The sequence below is a fragment of the Aegilops tauschii genome, chromosome 4 (genome assembly GCF_002575655.3).
Source record: "Aegilops tauschii subsp. strangulata cultivar AL8/78 chromosome 4, Aet v6.0, whole genome shotgun sequence".
Classification (NCBI taxonomy): domain Eukaryota; kingdom Viridiplantae; phylum Streptophyta; class Magnoliopsida; order Poales; family Poaceae; genus Aegilops; species Aegilops tauschii.
The window spans coordinates 323,057,231-323,077,493 of NC_053038.3; positions in this window are offsets into that span (position 1 = coordinate 323,057,231).

A 20,263-nucleotide genomic window follows, 5' to 3' on the forward strand; every position below is an offset into this window, starting at 1 on the left:
TTCGCTGCGAGGCGTGCAAAACAGCGCCGCTGGACGCCGGAGGCTGGAGTAGGCGGTCCCGGCAGCGCTGGGGAAGAAGACGAGAGATTGAAGAAGAATGCCGGCCGTTGGATGTAAATCCAAGGCCTTGCTTAGGTTTCGACCTTTGTATTTTTTTTTGCAAAATTGCTTAGGCTTCGACCTACTGGCCCACATGTCAGCCAGTCCATTTGTTTTTTAAGTCCATTTGGTGGGCTGGGTGAAACAATTATGTAGCATCTATGCAGCCCGTTTTTATATTATGTTAGAATTTAAAGCCCATTTGGATTTTTCTCGAAATCCGCGGACTTGCTGGGCTGGGTGAAAAATATCTTGTTGGGCTGGACGGAGAAATGTTATAAAAGGATAAACACATGATTGCACGTCTATTACTGCATTGGTCAGTAAAAGTTTTGCAAGCTTATGTACGCAATCACCAGGAGTTAACTTGCCAAGTTATATATAAACAATTATTATTATTATTATTTTGTAAGAACTTTCGATTTATGAAATAAAATATCATTTTACTTTGATGAGTTAATAGGACGTGGGGTATTATTATTTTTTAGGCTAGACGTGGGACAATTGAGTTGGTTCTAGGGAAAAGTACTGGGAGAAAACTCAGATTACATCGAAAAAGAAAGTGGGAGAAAATTCACATATAGAATTAATGAAAACGAAAAATAAAGGAAGTGGGAAGGTCTATGCAATGGTTGAACGAACGATAGGTTTAACGAAACCTTATGTTGTTTCTATTATATATATGTAATAAAATAAGATATATATATATATACTATTATAGAAGGGAAAACATAGGTTCAGTTTTGCATTCTTATATAAAACTAGAACTGAGCTGTGTGTCGTCTTGAAAAAAGAAACATAACTTGGGCTACTAATTTTATAGACAAGCTAGGTTGGGAGGCCCAGAGGCCGCTTGATACCTGCTGGACCCAAAAAAAGTTGAAACATGTCGTGGGCTGCGCATGTTAAAGAACAAAACCTAGGCCATGGACATGGTGGGCCGGGGACTGTGAGCCTCTCGACGAACATTCGTCTCCCGATTCCTCTTGTTTTGCTGACCATGTTGGGAACGACAGATGGCGGCACTGTGACGAGAGCACCAAGGCGGAGGACGACGTCGAGACCTCGGACCAAACGAACCGGAGCGGGGGAAGACGCAGGTGGAGGGGAGTATGAGGGTTGACTTGTTCGGGTGCAGGGTGGGCCGATGGAGCCGCCGCCGCCGGAGAATGTGTGGGAGTAGAGGGATGGCCTGGCCAATGCCATAGGCTATGATGGGTCACCGAGGCATGCGCGGCAGCGCCGCTAGCCGCTGTAGGAAGAGGACGAAAGATTGAAAAAAATAAAGAAATACAAATGGATAGGTGGTTGGTCCCAGATGTCTGTGTATGAGACCTGCTGGGTCCACCTGAGAAGGGGAATATGTTGGGAGGAAGGAGATTCAAAGCATGACAGCCCAGTGACTTAGTTACATACATAAACAAATAGCCAATAAAATAAAGCAAACAGGTTAATGGGTTCTTAGACAAAATATTTCAGACAAAACAAATAATTATGACACATAGGCTAATGCATGAACCACTCAGATGATAAACGTGCTTAAACATATAAAGTATACCATCTAGACCTTCCTGGCACGCTTGATCATGACGCTGCAGCTGTCCGTGTACTCGTTGGTTATGGGAAGCAGACACGCCCGCATGTCCAAGATCCGCCTATACATGTCGTAGCATGCGTATGCGTCCTCGGCCGCGTGAAAGTGCAACTATCCCTGGGTGGTTTTTGTAATTCCTAACAACATATAGCTCATTGAGCTAATGCTATTTCAAGATAAACATTTCAGGAAAGCTCAATGATTGGCATGGCATGGATGAGAAAAGTGGACCCCTCAAAATGCTAAGGACAAAGGATTGGCTCAAGCTCAAAGCTCAGGACTCTACATTTTTCATTTTAAGTGATCCAAGATCGCATTGAGTCCATAGGAAAAGCCAATACTATCAAGAGGGGGTGAGGTGTTGCTTAATGAGTTTCTTGCTCAAAGTGCTTAGTGATATGCTCCAAAAACCCTCAATTACTTTCTCACATCCACATATGTCCCAAACCAAAAGTCAAACTCGGCCCCACCGAAACTTTTTATCCGGCGCCACCGAGTTCAGTTGACATAGCCACTGCGAGAAACCCTAGTCTTTTCGGTCTCACCGATAGGGATCTCAGTCTCACCGAGATGGGGTTGTAATCTCTCTGTTTCCCTTCATAACGTTTCGGTCAAACCAAGATGAGCGATCGGTCCCACCGAGATTGCAATGCAAACTCTCTGTTTCCCTTTCGTAACGTTTCGGTCCAACAGAGATGAGCGAATCGGTCCCACCGAGTTTGCCTGACCAACTCTCTGTTTGTCTATTACCAAAATCGGTCTCACCGAGTTTGTGTAATCGGTCTCACCGAGATTACGTTATGCCCTAAACCTAACAAAATCGGTCTCACCGAGTTGACGTGTCGGTCCCACCGAAATGCCTAACGGTCACATTATGAACTAAATCGGTCTGACCGAGTTTCACGATTCGGTCCCACCGAGTTTGGTAAATTGTGTGTAATGGTTAGATTTTGTGTGGAGGCTATATATACCCCTCCACCCACTCTTCATTCGTGGAGAGAGAGAGCCATCAGAACATGCCTACACTTCCAACATACATTTTCTGAGAGAGAACCACCTACACTTGTGTTGAGGTCAAGATATTCCATTCCAACCACATAAATCTTGATCTCTAGCCTTCCCCAAGTTGCTTTCCATTCAAATCATCTTTCCACCAAATCCAATCCTATGAGAGAGAGTTGAGTGTTGGGGAGACTATCATTTTAAGCACAAGAGCAAGGAGTTCATCATCAACACACCATTTGTTACCTCTTGGAGAGTGGTGTCTCCTAGATTGGCTAGGTGTCACTTGGGAGCCTCCGTCAAGATTGTGGAGTTGAACCAAGGAGTTTGTAAGGGCAATGAGATCGCCTACTTCGTGAAGATCTACCCGAGTGAGGCAAGTCCTTCGTGGGCGACGGCCATGGTGGGATAGACAAGGTTGCTTCTTCGTGGACCCTTCGTGGGTGGAGCCCTCCGTGGACTCGCGCAACCGTTACCCTTTGTGGATTGAAGTCTCCATCAACGTGGATGTACGATAGCACCACCTATCGGAACCACGGATAAAAATCTCCGTGTCAACATTGCGTTTGCTCCCTCAAACTCCTCCCTTTACCTTCATATGAAATTGCTTTACATTCCGCTGCTACACTCTTAGAATTGTATGTGTAAGTTGATTGCTTGACTTGTGCTAAGTTGCTAAAATCTGCTAAGAACTAAAATTGGGAAAAGGCTAGATTTTTATTTGGTAAAGTAGTCTAATCACCCCCCTCTAGACATACTTTCGATCCTACAAGTGGTATCAGAGCTTTGGTCTCCATCTGCTTTGATTTCCATAGCTTTTGGTGGTCATAGCCTTGGTTTCACAACCTAGGAGAGTATGGCGTCTAGCGAGGGAAATTACCACCGTAGAGGTCCTTACTTTGATGGTACAAATTTTGCTAGTTGGAAGCATAAGATGAAAATTCATATTCTTGGACATAACCCGGCCGCTTGGGCTATTGTGTGTATTGGCTTGCAAGGTGAATTCCTTGATGGGAGAGAACCAAACCGTGAAGCTACCGCGGAAGAGTTGAAGATGCTGCAATACAATGCTCAAGCTTGTGATATTCTCTTCAACGGATTGTGCCCCGAATAATTCAACAAAATCAGCCGTCTTGAGAATGCAAAGGAAATTTGGGATACTTTGATTGATATGCACGAAGGTACCGACTCCGTCAAGGAATCCAAATTGGATGTGCTTCAAAGTCAACTTGACAAGTTCAAAATGAAGGATGGTGAAGGCGTCGCTGAAATGTACTCTAGGCTTGCTCTCATCACAAATGAGATTGCCGGCTTAGGAAGTGAAGAGATGACCGAGAAATTCATCATCAAGAAGATCCTAAGAGCCTTGGATGGAAAATATGATACCGTGTGCACATTGATCCAAATGATGCCCAATTACAAAGATCTCAAGCCAACTGAAGTCATTGGAAGAATTGTTGCTCATGAGATGTCACTCAAGGATAAGGAAGAGCTCCACAATAAGTCAAGCGGTGCTTACAAAGCCTCATGTGAAGCTCCCACATCATCAAGTGAGAAACAAACCTTTAATTAAGAATTGAGCCTAATGGTGAAGAACTTCAACAAGTTCTACAAAAGTAGAAGCAAGGACAGAAGTTCCAAGTCAAGGTCCTACAATGACAAAAGATCTTCTAGTCGTGAGCGTAATTGCTACAATTGTGGAAGACCCGGACACTATTCCAATGAGTGTACAGCTCCCTACAAAAGAAGAGAAGATTCTCCCAAAAGAAGGAGTAGAAGAGAAGAATCACCACCAAGAGAAAGAAGGAGTAGAGATGATCGTTATGAACGAAGACCCTCTCGGAGAAGCAAGGATTCGGAAAGGAAGGATACATCATCAAGGAGCTACACAAAAAGAAGACATCAAGCTCATGTTGGTGAATGGGTACCCAGCTCCGACTCCAATAATCACTCCGAAAAATGTTATCACTTCGACTCCGAATATACTCAAGATGAAGGTGTTGCCGGACTAGCACTTGTGACAACCAACTCCTACGACATATTTGACTCACCAAATGAAGGAATTGGGAGATGCTTCATGGCTAAAGGTCCAAAGGTAACACACCCTGAGTATGTTGATTTCAATAGTGATGAAGATGATTTGCTAGGAGATGATGATTTACTTGTTAACAACTCTAGTTATGAAAACTATGATGAATTTGCTATTAATCATGCTAATCAAGATAAAACGAACGATGATGATAAGAAGGAGATTGAGCGTCTAACTAAAGAACTAAACACTCTTAAGTTTGCTCATGAAACTACCTTGGAAGATCATCGAGAACTTTTAAAGACTCATGAGAAGCTACGCTTTGAAAAGCTCAACCTTGAGCAAGAGCATGAGTTTTTAAAGGCAATCAATGATGATCTTCGCAAGAAAAGTTCTTCTTACATTGCCAAGCATTTGCTCTTGTCTACTTACATGCCACAAGTTAAATCTAACAACAAGAACAAGAAAGATTCTTCATCTAGTAGTAACAACAATCATGCTAAATCCAATGTTGTTGCCTCTAGTAGTTCTCTTGATTCCACTAATGACTCTCTTAGCCAAGTTACACTTGAGCAAGAAAATAGCTTATTGAAGGGAATTATAGAGAAAGGTGTTTACAAGAGCCTTGCCGGAAGTAAGCAATTTGAGGAAATTGTACGCAAGCAAGGAAGGCACCGGAAGAATCAAGGTGTTGGTTTTGAACGAAAGTTCAATGCCAATGGAGTTGAGTGGGAAGAAGATCAATACCCCAAGACGAAGTTTGTTCCTCAACAAGAGAAGGATGATCCTACTTCTTTCCAAGGAACACAAGCTCAAGATGATCTTCCACCACAAGACCACAAGCAAAAAGGCAAGGACAAGCTTCAAGAGGATATTGATGCATTTGAAGAAGCACCTAAGGCCTTGGTCAAGTGGGTTCCCAAGACTACATCAAGTACGACTACAACTCCAAGGATTCCCATCAAGATGGTGTGGATCCCGAAGAATAAGAACTAGAGAGTTCTTGAGGGTGACTCCGCCAACATACTTCACTCTTATCATTTTGGCGAGGACAAGTGCAAACAACTTCCATATCTTGCACTAGTCCAAGGAGTCACAAACCCTCTTGTTGGTAAGACAAGGGACAAGGTGACCTAATGTTTTCATGGACAACATCTTGTGTATACATCACTCTATGTATATGGATATCCTTGCTTGTTCCTTGTGGGACTAACCCGTGTAGGTATTGAAAGTGCAACTCACTCCAATGGATTGCTTCGAATGATCTACATCAACATTGAGGATCCACATCTTCAACACCTACATGAAGTCATCATCAACAAAACCCAAGGTTAGTTCATCCCACTTAGGGGGAATATCACATCTAGGGGGAGTTTTACTCTAAGAATTGAGCTAAAGCAACTCTAATGGTGTGAGCACAACAATGCGTTATGTAAAAGTGGTAACCCCACTTGTGCTTAAACGATGAGTATGACCTATGATCAAATGTTCTCATTTGACTCCTAAGTCAATATACTCATACATAGATGACCTAGTCATCGCCAATTGCTTGATAGATGCTAGAGTGTTTGTGCATGCTTTGTCACATACTTCATTTGCTATTTTAATTGTGTGAGCATGTTGGGTGCATATTTTTCTCATTCGAGGACATCCATTTGTTGCTTTGATTGTTTGGCTTTTTCTCTTTTGCCAAATGGATGGACAAGAATGCCTAAGAACTCCCACTAGCTATCTATGCTTTCCTCGTCTCAAACTCTATTCATGCTACATCACAAAGTTTGATCAAGTCAGAATCGAACCACTCTGTGTGAGGAGCACTCGGAGTCCCTGATTCGTCATAGACTTAAACTTCCAAAACCTCTTTGTGCATTTCAGTCTGACCGATTCATCCTTTTCGGTCCTACCGAGATCACTTAGTTGATCTAGGTTTTTCAATCTAGGTGCAACCGATTAGAACCTTTCGGTCACACCGAGTTGCAGTAACTGCCTGCAGTTTTGCATCTCGGTGCCACCGAGTTGTTCCACTCGGTCACACCGACAGGGTCAGGTTATATATACTGACGGGTGAAATTTTGGAAATTTTTCTGAAACCCTTCACCCGCGCGTAACCTGCTCTGCCTCTTCGGGTCTCCAGATCGTCTTCTCACCGTTGGTCTCTGCCGCCGTCAACGGCAATCTGCTCCGCCGTTGCCGCCGTAGCGAACACTCGCCGCTCTAGGGTAAGTGTTTGACCCCTTGTGCTGTCTCTTTCACTCCGATTCCTAGCACAAGGACAATGCCATGCTTCTTGCCACGATTGAGATTGATCCATCCAGCTAAAACTTCCTTAGGTCTAGATTGATTCGAAAATTTTAGGGTTAGCTCTCCGCAGAACTCATCTCGGACCGACCAAACTGTAGAAATCGGTCTCACCGATTCGGCCTTGGCCATTGCACATGCGCTTTTCGGTCTGACCGAAACGTGCAAATCGGTGTGACCGAGTTCAAGATTCTGTGAAACCCTAGCAATCTCGGTGCCACCGAACGGTAACTCGGCCCTACCAAGTTCACTAGTTTAGGTTCCAAGTGTTGCTTCGGTATCACCGAGTTTGTCAATTTGGTAGCTCCGAGATCACTTCTGTAGAGAACTAAAACTAAGCTTTTTGACTCAATTATTTTTCAAAACCTCTGTACTTTGTGATGCTCATCTACAACCTATTCACAGGGTCTACTGACGGTTTGCCTGAAAATGTCTGATCAAAGTGTCAGTCAGAACAAGTCAGAGGAACAGGTTCAGTTGAGTGAGGGCACTAGTCCCTCCAGCAACTATGATGAGGGCAGCAGGAGCACACCCAGTAACTTGCCAAAGGCAGCTACCAGGACAAGGAAGAAGAAAAACCTCAGATTCTGAAGATGAGGATTATGTGGCTGTTGAGGATGAGGCCACTTCAAGAAAGAAGGTGTTGAAGAAGGAGTACAGCACTACTGCTGCAACAAAGCCTGGAATGAAAACAAAGGCTCCAGCAAGAAGAGTTCCAGTGTCAAAAGCTAGAGCCTCAACTGCTAAAGCTTCCAAGACAAAGAAAGTTGCCACAGGTGAAACTATGAAGTTCACCATTGAATCAGATGATGGTGAAGCAGCAGGTGACGGTAAAAAGAAGAAGAGGGCAAGAACCACTACTGCCAAAGTTCTTGGCAAGCCATCAATGATGAGAGATTCTGAAGAAGAAGAAGAAGAACAAGAGGATGCTGCACCAGCACCCAAAGCTCAGAAGCTCATGGGAGATACAATCAGATCAGGGGCTGCTCCATCTAAGCCCAAAGCTGCTCCCAAGGCTGCTGCTCTAGCTCAAAAGCCTAAACCCAGGAGGAACACCAGAAGTATTCCTGCTGAGGAGAAGAACAAGGCCCCAGTGCCTAAAGCTGCTGAAGAAGAGGAAGATGACTCACTTGTTTTGAGAAAGCTGAAGCCCAAGAGCCCTGACCACAATGATGCACATCCTGTTGCAGAAAACATGAAAATCAGGAAGGATTCAGGACTGAGATTATGGAGACAGTCTGATCCATATGCTGTCAGGAGGAGAACTGCTGTGGATTACAGGTTTCACACTAAGGAACAACAAGACTTTTATGAGACAATTTTGCTTGACAAGAATCCCATAGTGTGTGACATGAGATGGGTTGACTGGGAGTACATCAAGGAGAATGAAGATCACTATCCAGGTGTATATGACAGCTTCAAAGCATGTAGAGTTGATACATTTGTTGCCCAGAAGCTCACCAAGTGGAATGATGAGCTGATCATGCAGTTTTACTCCACTGCCCACTTCTACCCAGATGGGAAGATCATTTGGATGTCTGAAGGTACAAGGTACCAATCTACTATTGAAGAATGGGCTCAGTTGATCAATGCCCCGGAAGAAAATGAGGATGACTTGGATGTTTATGCTGAGAAGAAGAAAGACCATAACACTATGGCACACATGTACAGAGAGATCCCAGATGATGCTTTGGAGACTCATAAGTTTGGATCTGTCCACTTCTTGTTGTCTGGTCTGCCTACCATCAACTGGATCCTAAGGCACACATTGCTACCCAAGTCAGGTGATCACAAGATGATCAGAGGACATGCTATCAATTTGCTACATTTGTTTGATGTGCCTCAAAAGTTCAAAGTCATGAGTCTGATTGTGGAGACAATCAAAATGACAACAACTGATCAGAAGAGAAGTTGTGGGTATGCCCCACAAATTCAGGAGCTCATCAACTCCAAAATGGGCACAGGCAAATATCTATTGGATAAGGAGCACCTGCCCATCTACCCTGAATTTGAAGACAACACTGTTGTCATGAATGAGAATGAACCATCATCAGCTCAAGCACATGAGAAGAGAGAGAAGGCAAGGGCAGAGAAAGCTGCAAAGATGCCAACTGCTGAAGAGGCATCTCAAGTATTCTTGAAGAGCAGGCAAGACCAGCTTGCATATCTGATCCAATCCACTTTGAGGATTGAGAAGGGCTTGGCCACCCTGACTCAAAACCAGGGGAGTTTGGAGAGGATCATTGAGCAGAAATTCTATGATCTTGATGTCAAGGTAACTAAGATCCAAACTGCAGTTGAGCAGCTTCAGGAGGAAGCAGAGGAGAAGAAGGGCAAGTCTACTACAGATGCTTTTGCTAGAGTGCCCAGAGGACAGAGATCTGCTGCAGTGCCAGTCACAGATACTCGAGCTACAGCACCAGCAACTACAGCTCCAGCGCCACCTCCAGCAGCCACTCCACCAGCTCGAGCTACATCAACAGATGCCTTCGTCCTTGGAGTTCTCTCTACACCACCTCTCGAAGACCAAGCCTGAGAGTCGGTTAGCACTATGCATTTTTGAACTTTTTGGTAACTTGTTGCCAAAGGGGGAGAAAAATGTTGTAGCGACCAGACCTCAAATGGTCTGTGCTGCTGTGCACCAGTGTCATCCCTGGATCAGTAATGCTGACACGCACAGTACAAATGGAGGATTTATAACAGAGTAGTAATCACACACTTATTACATCGAATATCTCCGAAGAGAAATAGTATGATAAATATGGCTTAAGGCCATCTAAATACGATAACAGCGGAAGACATGGAAGATAAGTGAGTCCATCAACTCCAACGGCATCACTGAGTATAAGACCATGACCTAAGGCACCTTACTCGCCGTCTGAAAAGTCTGCAACATGAAACGTTGCAGCCCGAAACGGGTCAGCACATGGAATATGCTGGCAATGTAACACATAGAGAATAATGAACATAATAATGCTATACTACATGCATATATGGCTGGTGGAAAGCTCTATGGTTACAGTTTTGCGAAAAGCCAATTTTTCCCTACTGCAAAGGAATAAATTTTATTTAACTATCATGGTGGTTGTTGAACATTGAGATGGTTGACAGCATCTCAATCCCAATTAAGTAACATCATTAAACCCAACAAAATTAATTAAAGTAACATGATGAGATTCACATGATAATCCAAGTACTAGATACTCAAGTTGTCCATAACCGGGGACACGGCTAACCATGATTAGTTTGTACACTCTGCAGAGGTTTGTGCACTTTTCCCCACAAGACTCGATCGCCTCCGCTTGATTCTCGCACTACATGATGTTTGAGAAACGGATGACCGAGACACAGTCTTTCAGAAGTGCTTGCACCTTACGTATGGGTAGACAGTTACACCTACTTTCCCCTACATCTGCTAGTCTACCACTGTAAGAGTTCACACAACTTAATCAACTATGCTAGAGCCCATAATAGCTTGTGGCTGCACATGGAAGTTTCTAGCATGAATAATCTTATGATCCCTTTGAACCTGGGTGGCGGTCCAAAAGAAAAACAGGCAATCCTGGAATACCCAGGTACCTCAATCCACCCAGATGTGAGTTTTAGTTGCCACCTTAAGTAAACCATTATTAACAATCTCACATCTGTCATGAATATCTCTCAAAACCCAATCCACGTCTACGAGCATAGCATGGCAATATAATAACAACGTGGAAGTAACTCCCAAGGGTTTGATAATAAACAGGGCAATAGGTACTACCTCAACTACTTCCCAATTCCCACAGTTTAATTAGATCCTAATCATGCAATGTTTGAGGAATAGATCTAATGCAATAAAAACTGGGTATGGAAGGTATGATCAAAGTGTTACTTGCCTTGCTGATGATCCACGAAACCTAGCGATTCGAAGTAACAAGCGGCGCACTCCGGGTACTCTATCGCAAACAAACAAGCAAACAATAAGTACTCATCTAATGCACAGGTAAAACTCGAATGAAAAATCCAACCAGAAAGTTCATCTTAAGAACTCCGGTTTGCAAAAAGAATCAACTCAAACGAAGCAACGAAAGTCAAACAGCGAAAGAAACAAGCTTCGTTTACTAATCTGGATCTAGGTCAAATTTTACAGTAGCAAAAACTTGCTTGAGTAGGTTAAACGGAAAGAGAATTTCGAGACGAAACTCTAGGCGCTTGAATCATCTGATTCCGATAAACGAGCGAAAAGTTAAACGAAAACGAAGATTCGATCTGAAATCGAGATCTGAAATAATTGGGAAAAATCCGACGAAAAAGAAAAACTGACGAACGGTTAAAGAACGGACGTTCGTTAACAGAGAAAATCCGACGAACACGTTCGTTGAAACGAACGGGTCGGTGAACGTTCACCAAATAATAAAACCGAAGAAAATAAAACCGATCTAGGGTTTAAAAAAAAGAACGGTTTTTTTTCTTCAGAAAACCGGCAAACGGCATCGGAACGATACCTCGTCGGGGCGGGCTCCGGCGAGGGGGCGGCGAACGGCGGCGGCCTTCGGGCGGCGGGGCTCCGGCTCCGGCGGGCTTGGCTCGGGGCGGGGTCGGCGGGTACGGGGTGAAGGGGGGGGGTATATAAGGAGGGGGGGCCTGCTTGGAGGAGGGGAAAGGCGGCGGCGGGGGGCGGCGTGCATGCGGAGGAGACGCGGGGATGGGCCGGCGGCTCGGCTGGGCCTCGGCCCGGTCAAGCGCGGCGCAAATTTTTTTTTAAACATTCCGCCGAGAAAAATCCATAGAAAAATAAATAAAAATCCAAAAAAAATAAAACAAAATTTTCCCCGTCTAGTTAAAATAATTAGAACAGGGTGAACATTTTTTTGACACAAAAATGCAGTTTTGAAAACGTGCAATTTTTTTAATGCAATTAAAATTGCAAATAAAATCCGAATAAAATCCAATAAATGATTTTAATATTTTTTCTCCAATATTTCAATTGTTTTGGAGAAGTCATATTTTCTCCTCTCATTAAATTTTAAATGAAATACTTTTCCGGAGAGAAAATAATTAAAACCAAAATCCTCGTTTTATTATTTGATGAAAATCAAATATGAAAAATTCGAGAAAATCCCCAACTCTCTCCGAGGGTCCTTGAGTTGCTTAGGATTTATCGAGGATTTGTCAGAAATGCAATAAAATTATGATATGCAATGATGATCTATGTATAACATTCCAAATTGAAAATTTGGGATGTTACAAACCTACCCCCCTTAAGATGAATCTCGCCCTCGAGATTCGGGTTGGCTAGAAAACAGGTGGGAGTGGTCCTTCCGTAGATCTTCCTCTTGCTCCCAGGTGGCTTCTTCTTCTGTGTGGTGTCTCCACTGGACTTTGCAAAACTTGATAACCTTACTGCGGGTGACTCGGCTGGCATACTCAAGAATCTTAACTGGTTTCTCCTCATAGGTCAAATCACTTTCCAGCTGAATCGATTCCAGCGGCACTGTATCTCTCAGCGGTATCTCAGCCATCTCTGCGTGGCACTTCTTCAACTGGGAAACGTGGAATACATCATGAACTCCAGACAATCCTTCGGGCAAATCCAGCTTGTAGGCAACTTCTCCCATATGTTCCAGAACTCTGTATGGTCCGATAGAACGAGGTGCTAGCTTTCCCTTAACTCCAAAGCGCTTCACTCCTCGAAGTGGTGATACTCGAAGATACACTCGGTCTCCGGATTCATAAACTGTCTCCTTTCGTTTAGAATCAGCACAACTCTTCTGCCTGGACTGGGCAACCTTGAGCCTATCGCGAATCAGCCTCACTTTCTGTTCAGACTCCTTAATCAAATCTGGTCCAAACAACTGACGGTCTCCAACCTCGTCCCATAACAACGGTGTTCTACACCTTCTTCCATACAAAGCTTCGTAAGGGGCCATCTTCAAACTGGTTTGATAACTGTTGTTATAGGAAAACTCCGCATATGGCAAATTGTCGTCCCAACTAGATCCATAATCTAGTGCACAAGCTCTCAACATGTCTTCCAAAATCTGATTGACTCTCTCGGTCTGTCCGTCTGTCTGTGAGTGAAAGGCTGTACTAAATTCTAGCGTGGTTCCCATTGTTTCATGTAACTGCTTCCAAAACTTCGAGGTAAACTGGGTTCCTCTATCTGATACAATGGTCCTCGTAACTCCATGCAAACATACGATCCTGGTCATGTATATCTTTGCCAACTTAGCACTGGTGTAAGTGGTCTTCACTGGAATGAAATGAGCCACTTTCGTCAAATGGTCGACTACAACCCATATTGAGTCATAGCCTGAACGAGTCCTGGGCAATCCCGTGATAAAATCCATGCCTATTTTATCCCACTTCCATTCGGGTATCGGCAATGGTTGTAGCAATCCTGCTGGCTTCTGATGCTCTGCCTTCACTCTCTGACATACATCACAAACTGCTACATACTCCGCAATATCCTTCTTCATTCTGGTCCACCAGAAAGTATTCTTCAAATCCAAATACATCTTGGTATTCCCTGGGTGAATCGAGTACGGTGAATCATGGGCTTCTTGCAAAATCAACTTCCTGATCTCCGGATCATTGGGCACATAAACGCGGTCCTCAAACCATAAAGTATCGTGCTCATCCTCACGAAATCCCTTGGCTTTTCCTTTGCTCATCTTCTCCTTTATCTCGTCAATCTCCTTGTCTGTCTTCTGAGCCTCTCTGATCCTTTCCATCAAGGTAGACTGAATCTCCAGAGTCGCTAAATAGCCTTTTGGGACTATCTCCAAACATAGCTCGCGAAGGTCCTCGGCTAACTCCTGAGGTAACTCTCCTGTCATGAGGGTGTTGACATGACACTTGCGGCTCAACGCGTCTGCTACTACGTTAGCCTTTCCTGGGTGATAATGCAATCTCATATCATAGTCCTTAATAAGCTCCAACCATCTCCTCTGTCTGAGATTTAAATCCTTCTGCGTGAAAATATATTTCAAACTCTTGTGATCCGTGTACACCTCACAATGGTTTCTGATGAGAAAATGTCTCCATGTCTTCAACGCATGCACCACGGCTGCTAACTCCAAATCATGCGTAGCATAATTCTTCTCATGGGGTTTAAGTTGTCCTGAAGCATATGACACGACTCTTCCTTCCTGCATAAGCACTGCTCCAAGTCCTCGACGAGAAGCGTCGCAATAAACTTCATAATCCTTGCGTTGATCTGGCAGAATCAACACTGGTGATGTAACCAATCATTTCTTTAATTCTTGAAAACTAGCTTCACAATCCTCAGTCCAATTGAATTTGGTGTCCTTCTTCAATAGCTCAGTCATGGGCTTAGCAATCTTCGAGAAATTCTCGATGAACCTCCGGTAGTATCCTGCAAGTCCAAGAAAACTCCGGATCTCTCCAACTGACGTGGGTGATTCCCAACTTGTCACTGTGTCAACTTTGGCAGGGTCTACTGCTACTCCTTCTCCAGAAATAACATGTCCGAGGAATCCAACTTCCTTCAGCCAAAATTCACATTTGCTAAACTTGGCATATAACTGATGTTCTCTGAGCTTCTCAAGTACCAATCGCAAATGCTCCTCATGCTCTTCCTCATTCTTGGAAAAGACTAAAATATCATCAATGAACACCACGACGAACTTGTCCAAATACTCGATAAACACTTTGTTCATCAGGTTCATGGAATAGGCAGGTGCGTTAGTCAGACCAAATGACATAACGGTATACTCATACAGTCCATATCTGGTGGTAAAAGCCGTCTTAGGTATATCCTGCTCTCGAATCTTTAACTGATGGTATCCTGATCGTAGATCGATCTTGGAAAATACTTTAGCTCCTTGTAATCGATCAAACAAATCATTGATCATCGGCAGTGGGTACTTGTTTTTGATGGCCACTTCATTCAATCCACGATAATCAACAACCATCCTCAACGATCCATCTTTCTTCTCCACTAGAAGTACTGGTGATCCCCAAGGTGACGAACTTGGGCGAATATAGACTTTATCCAGTAACTCCTTGATCTGCTTCTTAATTTCCTCCAAATCTTTTGCGGGCATCCTCTACGGTCTCTTAGATATTGGCCCTGTGCCTGGCAAAAGTTCAATCAAGAACTCAATGTCCCTATCCGGTGGCATGCCTGGCAACTCTTCTGGAAATACATCCGGATAATCCTTCACCACTGGTACTTCCTCCTGTACAACTCCTGATAAGGAATTCACTTGAGTCCTCTTTGGCATATGCCGGGATACATACTTAATCCTTTTTCCTTCTGGGGTGGTAAGCAAAATCGACTTGCTGGCGCAATCGATGTTCCCTCCGTACATCGATAGCCAATCCATTCCCAAAATCACATCCAAACCTTGCGACTCCAAAATTATTAGGTCTGAGGGGAAAACATGCCTACCAATGGCCAATGGCATCTGAAAACATCCTTGGCTTGCCATATACTATGCTCCTGGCGAGGTTACTAACATAGGTGTTCTGAGAACTTTGGTGGGCAACTTAAACTTATCCACAAACCCCCTTGATATGTATGAATGCGATGCACCAGTATCGAAAAGAACGGTTGCAGTAAATGACTTAACCAAAAACTTACCTATTACTGCATCAGGCTGTGCTTCAACCTCCTCCACGCTCACATGGTTCACATGTCCTTTGTTGAACGGGTTCGGCTTCTTCCCAGAGCTTCCATTGCCATTACCATTCTGGGCTTCAGGACATTCATTGGCATAATGTCCAGTCTTCTGGCACTTAAAGCAAGTGACTTGGCTCAGGTCCCTCTTGGCTGGGGTAGATGGGTTGGTGCGGTTCTGTCCATTGCTTCCTCCATTCCCATTACCATTCTTGGAGCCATTATGATTGTGCGAACTACCTCCTCCATGGGTATGCTGAAACTGTCCTCCCGGTTTCGGGGCAAAACGTGGCTTCTGCTGAGCTCCAGAGTTATACTTCCCTTGTCCATACTTCCTCTTACGGTTTTCAATCTGCTGTTGCTTCCCTTCAATCATGAGAGCTCTATCTACCAACTCCTGGTAGTTGTTGAAGGTTGCTACCATCAACTGCATACTCAGTTCATCATTCAGTCCTTCCAAAAATTTCTCCTACTTGGCTGCATATGTAGCAACGTCATCTAGTGCATAACGTGCTAACTTACTGAAATCCTCCACATACTGGCCTACGGTGCGACCTCCTTGGCGTAGGTTGCGAAACTCACGCTTCTTCATAGCCATAGCTCCTGCTGAAACATGGGCTGTACGGAAAGCTTGCTGAAACTTCCCATGTGACAGTGTCAATAGGGTGCGTGGCTGTGTAATTCTCCCACCATGATGCTGCGGGTCCATCAAGCTGATGTGCGGCAAAACGCACTCTTTCCGCATCTGTGCATCCTGCAGTGGTCAACTCCCTTCCAACTTTGCGGAACCAATCATCTGCAACAATCGGCTCGGTGCTACTGGAAAACACCGGCGGGTTTAGCCTCAAGAAACGGGCTAAGTGATCAACAGGTGGTGGTGGCGGTGGGTGGTTGTTGTTGTTGTTGTTGTTGTTGCCTTGGTTCTGCACTAACACTTGCATCAGGGCATTCTGTTGCTGAATCAACTGAGTGATCTCTGGTGGGAAGACAAATCCGGTGTCACGTCTCGGAGGCATCTGATAGGTTAGAAAAGATGAGAATTAAGAATAGAATGAGGTCTAGAGGGAAAACACTACCCATATGCTCATGAGACAAATACAATCAATATCACTCAATCAATTCAAACAAAGCATACAATCGATCTAACTAGCGTTACAAAGTGCTCGAACTATACTATTAAATGGGGGAAAGCTACTACTGATATGGTGGTCTACTAGAAATTCTGATCAGTTGAAGACTCCATGATATCTGCTCCAGCTTCATCAACAAAGTCATCTTCACTTGGTTCCGAGTCGGTGTCGTCGATGATGATGTAGTTGTCCGGGCAAGTGCATTCGTCATCTTCTGCTTTTGGCACTGGATTTCCCCTGAATACTCCAATCTTCTTCTCCAGGTCGTTATTCTTCCCTACTAGTGCGACGATTTCCTCCAAATAATCCTCGCGTGTAGCTTTGAGTTCTTCCTCCAGCTCCTTGATCTTTGTCAATGCCTTCTCCAGTTCTTCCTTGTCTGAGCACATCTGGTTCTCCTGGCGACGAATATGTTGGTTTTGCTCCTGGATGAAAGCTGCAATTGATCCATCCTTCCTGGTTCTGATCATCTCCCATTGCTCGTCTCGGCGTCCACAAATCTGATAAATGGTATCCTTAAGCTCCTTGTGGTAGACTTCTCCAATGCGTCCCATAGCGATGTGGGCGGCCATGCTCTTCCCTAAACTCCAGGTTGATGCTTCGAAAACCAATCTTATGGGTTCAGTAACTGGCACAAACGTCCTTCCTGGAATGTGAACATGAATCTTCCAGCTCTCCTCTTCGGGTAATGTGGCGTTGTAGGTTACGGTGATGCTTGGTATTCCTATGTTCAAGTACTTAGTGACTTCCTTCAAGTGTCGTCCAAAAGGCGTGTCTTCATCTGGTTGCATGAACTTGCCCCTTGCATCCGCCATTCCTAAAAGAGTAGAAAGTGGAGAAGGGTCAGAAATGAGAAGAGAGAAGTGTTCTAGGGCTTAAGCTTAGTGGTCGTGTCCTACAGTCAGCGTGTGCTCTGATACCACCTTTGTAGCGACCAGACCTCAAATGGTCTGTGCTGCTGTGCACCAGTGTCATCCCTGGATCAGTAATGCTGACACGCACAGTACAAATGGAGGATTTATAACAGAGTAGCAATCACACACTTATTACATCGAATATCTCCGAAGAGAAATAGTATGATAAATATGGCTTAAGGCCATCTAAATACGATAACAGCGGAAGACTTGGAAGATAAGTGAGTCCATCAACTCCAACGGCATCACTGAGTATAAGACCACGACCTATGGCACCTTACTCGTCGTCTGAAAAGTCTGCAACATGAAACGTTGCAGCCCGAAACGGGTCAGCACATGGAATATGCTGGCAATGTAACACATAGAGAATAATGAACATAATAATGCTATACTACATGCATATATGGCTGGTGGAAAGCTCTATGGTTACAGTTTTGCGAAAAGCCAATTTTTCCCTACTGCAAAGGAATAAATTTTATTTAACTATCATGGTGGTTGTTGAACATTGAGATGGTTGACAGCATCTCAATCCCAATTAAGTAACATCATTAAACCCAACAAAATTAATTAAAGTAACATGATGAGATTCACATGATAATCCAAGTACTAGATACTCAAGTTGTCCATAACCGGGGACACGGCTAACCATGATTAGTTTGTACACTCTACAGAGGTTTGTGCACTTTTCCCCACAAGACTCGATCGCCTCCGCTTGATTCTCGCACTACATGATGTTTGAGAAACGGATGACCGAGACACAGTCTTTCAGAAGTGCTTGCACCTTACGTATGGGTAGACAGTTACACCTACTTTCCCCTACATCTGCTAGTCTACCACTGTAAGAGTTCACACAACTTAATCAACTATGCTAGAGCCCATAATAGCTTGCGGCTGCACATGGAAGTTTCTAGCATGAATAATCTTATGATCCCTTTGAACCTGGGTGGCGGTCCAAAAGAAAAACAGGCAATCCTGGAATACCCAGGTACCTCAATCCACCCAGATGTGAGTTTTAGTTGCCACCTTAAGTAAACCATTATTAACAATCTCACATCTGTCATGAATATCTCTCAAAACCCAATCCAGGTCTACGAGCATAGCATGGCAATATAATAGCAACGTGGAAGTAACTCCCAAGGGTTTGATAATAAACAGGGCAATAGGTACTACCTCAACTACTTCCCAATTCCCACAGTTTAATTAGATCCTAATCATGCAATGTTTGAGGAATAGATCTAATGCAATAAAAACTGGGTATGGAAGGTATGATCAAAGTGTTACTTGCCTTGCTGATGATCCACGAAACCTAACGATTCGAAGTAACAAGCGGCGCACTCCGGGTACTCTATCGCAAACAAACAAGCAAACAATAAGTACTCATCTAATGCACAGGTAAAACTCGAATGAAAAATCCAACCAGAAAGTTCATCTTAAGAACTCCGGTTTGCAAAAAGAATCAACTCGAACGAAGCAACGAAAGTCAAACGGCGAAAGAAACAAGCTTCGTTTACTAATCTGGATCTAGGTCAAATTTTACAGTAGCAAAAACTTGTTTGAGTAGGTTAAACGGAAAGAGAATTTCGAGACGAAACTCTAGGCGCTTGAATCACCTGATTCCGATAAATGAGCGAAAAGTTAAACGAAAACGAAGATCCGATCTAAAATCGAGATCTGAAATAATCGGGAAAAATCCGATGAAAAAGAAAAACTGACGAACGGTTAAAGAACGGACGTTCGTTAACATAGAAAATCCGACAAACACGTTCGTTGAAACGAACGGGTCGGTGAACGTTCACTAAATAATAAAACCGAAGAAAATAAACCGATCTAGGGTTTTTAAAAAAAAAAACGAACGGTTTTTTTTCCAGAAAACCGGCAAACGGCATCGGAACGATACCTCGTCGGGACGGGCTCCGGCGGGGTCCGGCGAGGGGGCGGCGAGCGGCGGCGTGCGGCGGCCTTCGGGCGGCGGGGCTCCGGCTCCGGCGGGCTTGGCTCGGGGCGGGGTCGGCGGGTACGGGGTGAAGGGGGGGGGGCGGCGGCGGCGTCCGAGCCGGACACGGCGGCGGCGGGCTGCGTGCGTGCGGAGGAGACGCGGGGATGGGCCGGCGGCTCGGCTGGGCCTCGGCCCGGTCGGGCGCGGCGCGATTTTTTTTAAAACATTCCGCCGAGAAAAATTCATAGAAAAATAAATAAAAATCCAAAAAAAGTAAAAAAAAATTCCCCGTCTTGTTAAAATAATTAGAACAGGGTGAACATTTTTTGACACAAAAATGCAGTTTTGAAAACGTGCAATTTTTTTAATGCAATTAAAATTGCAAATAAAATCCGAATAAAATCCAATAAATGATTTTAATATTTTTCCTCCAATATTTCAATTGTTTTGGAGAAGTCATATTTTCTCCTCTCATTAAATTTTAAATGAAATACTTTTCCGGAGAGAAAATAATTAAAACCAAAATCCTCGTTTTATTATTTGATGAAAATCAAATATGAAAAATTCGAGAAAATCCCCAACTCTCTCCGTGGGTCCTTGAGTTGCTTAGGATTTATCGAGGATTTGTCAGAAATGCA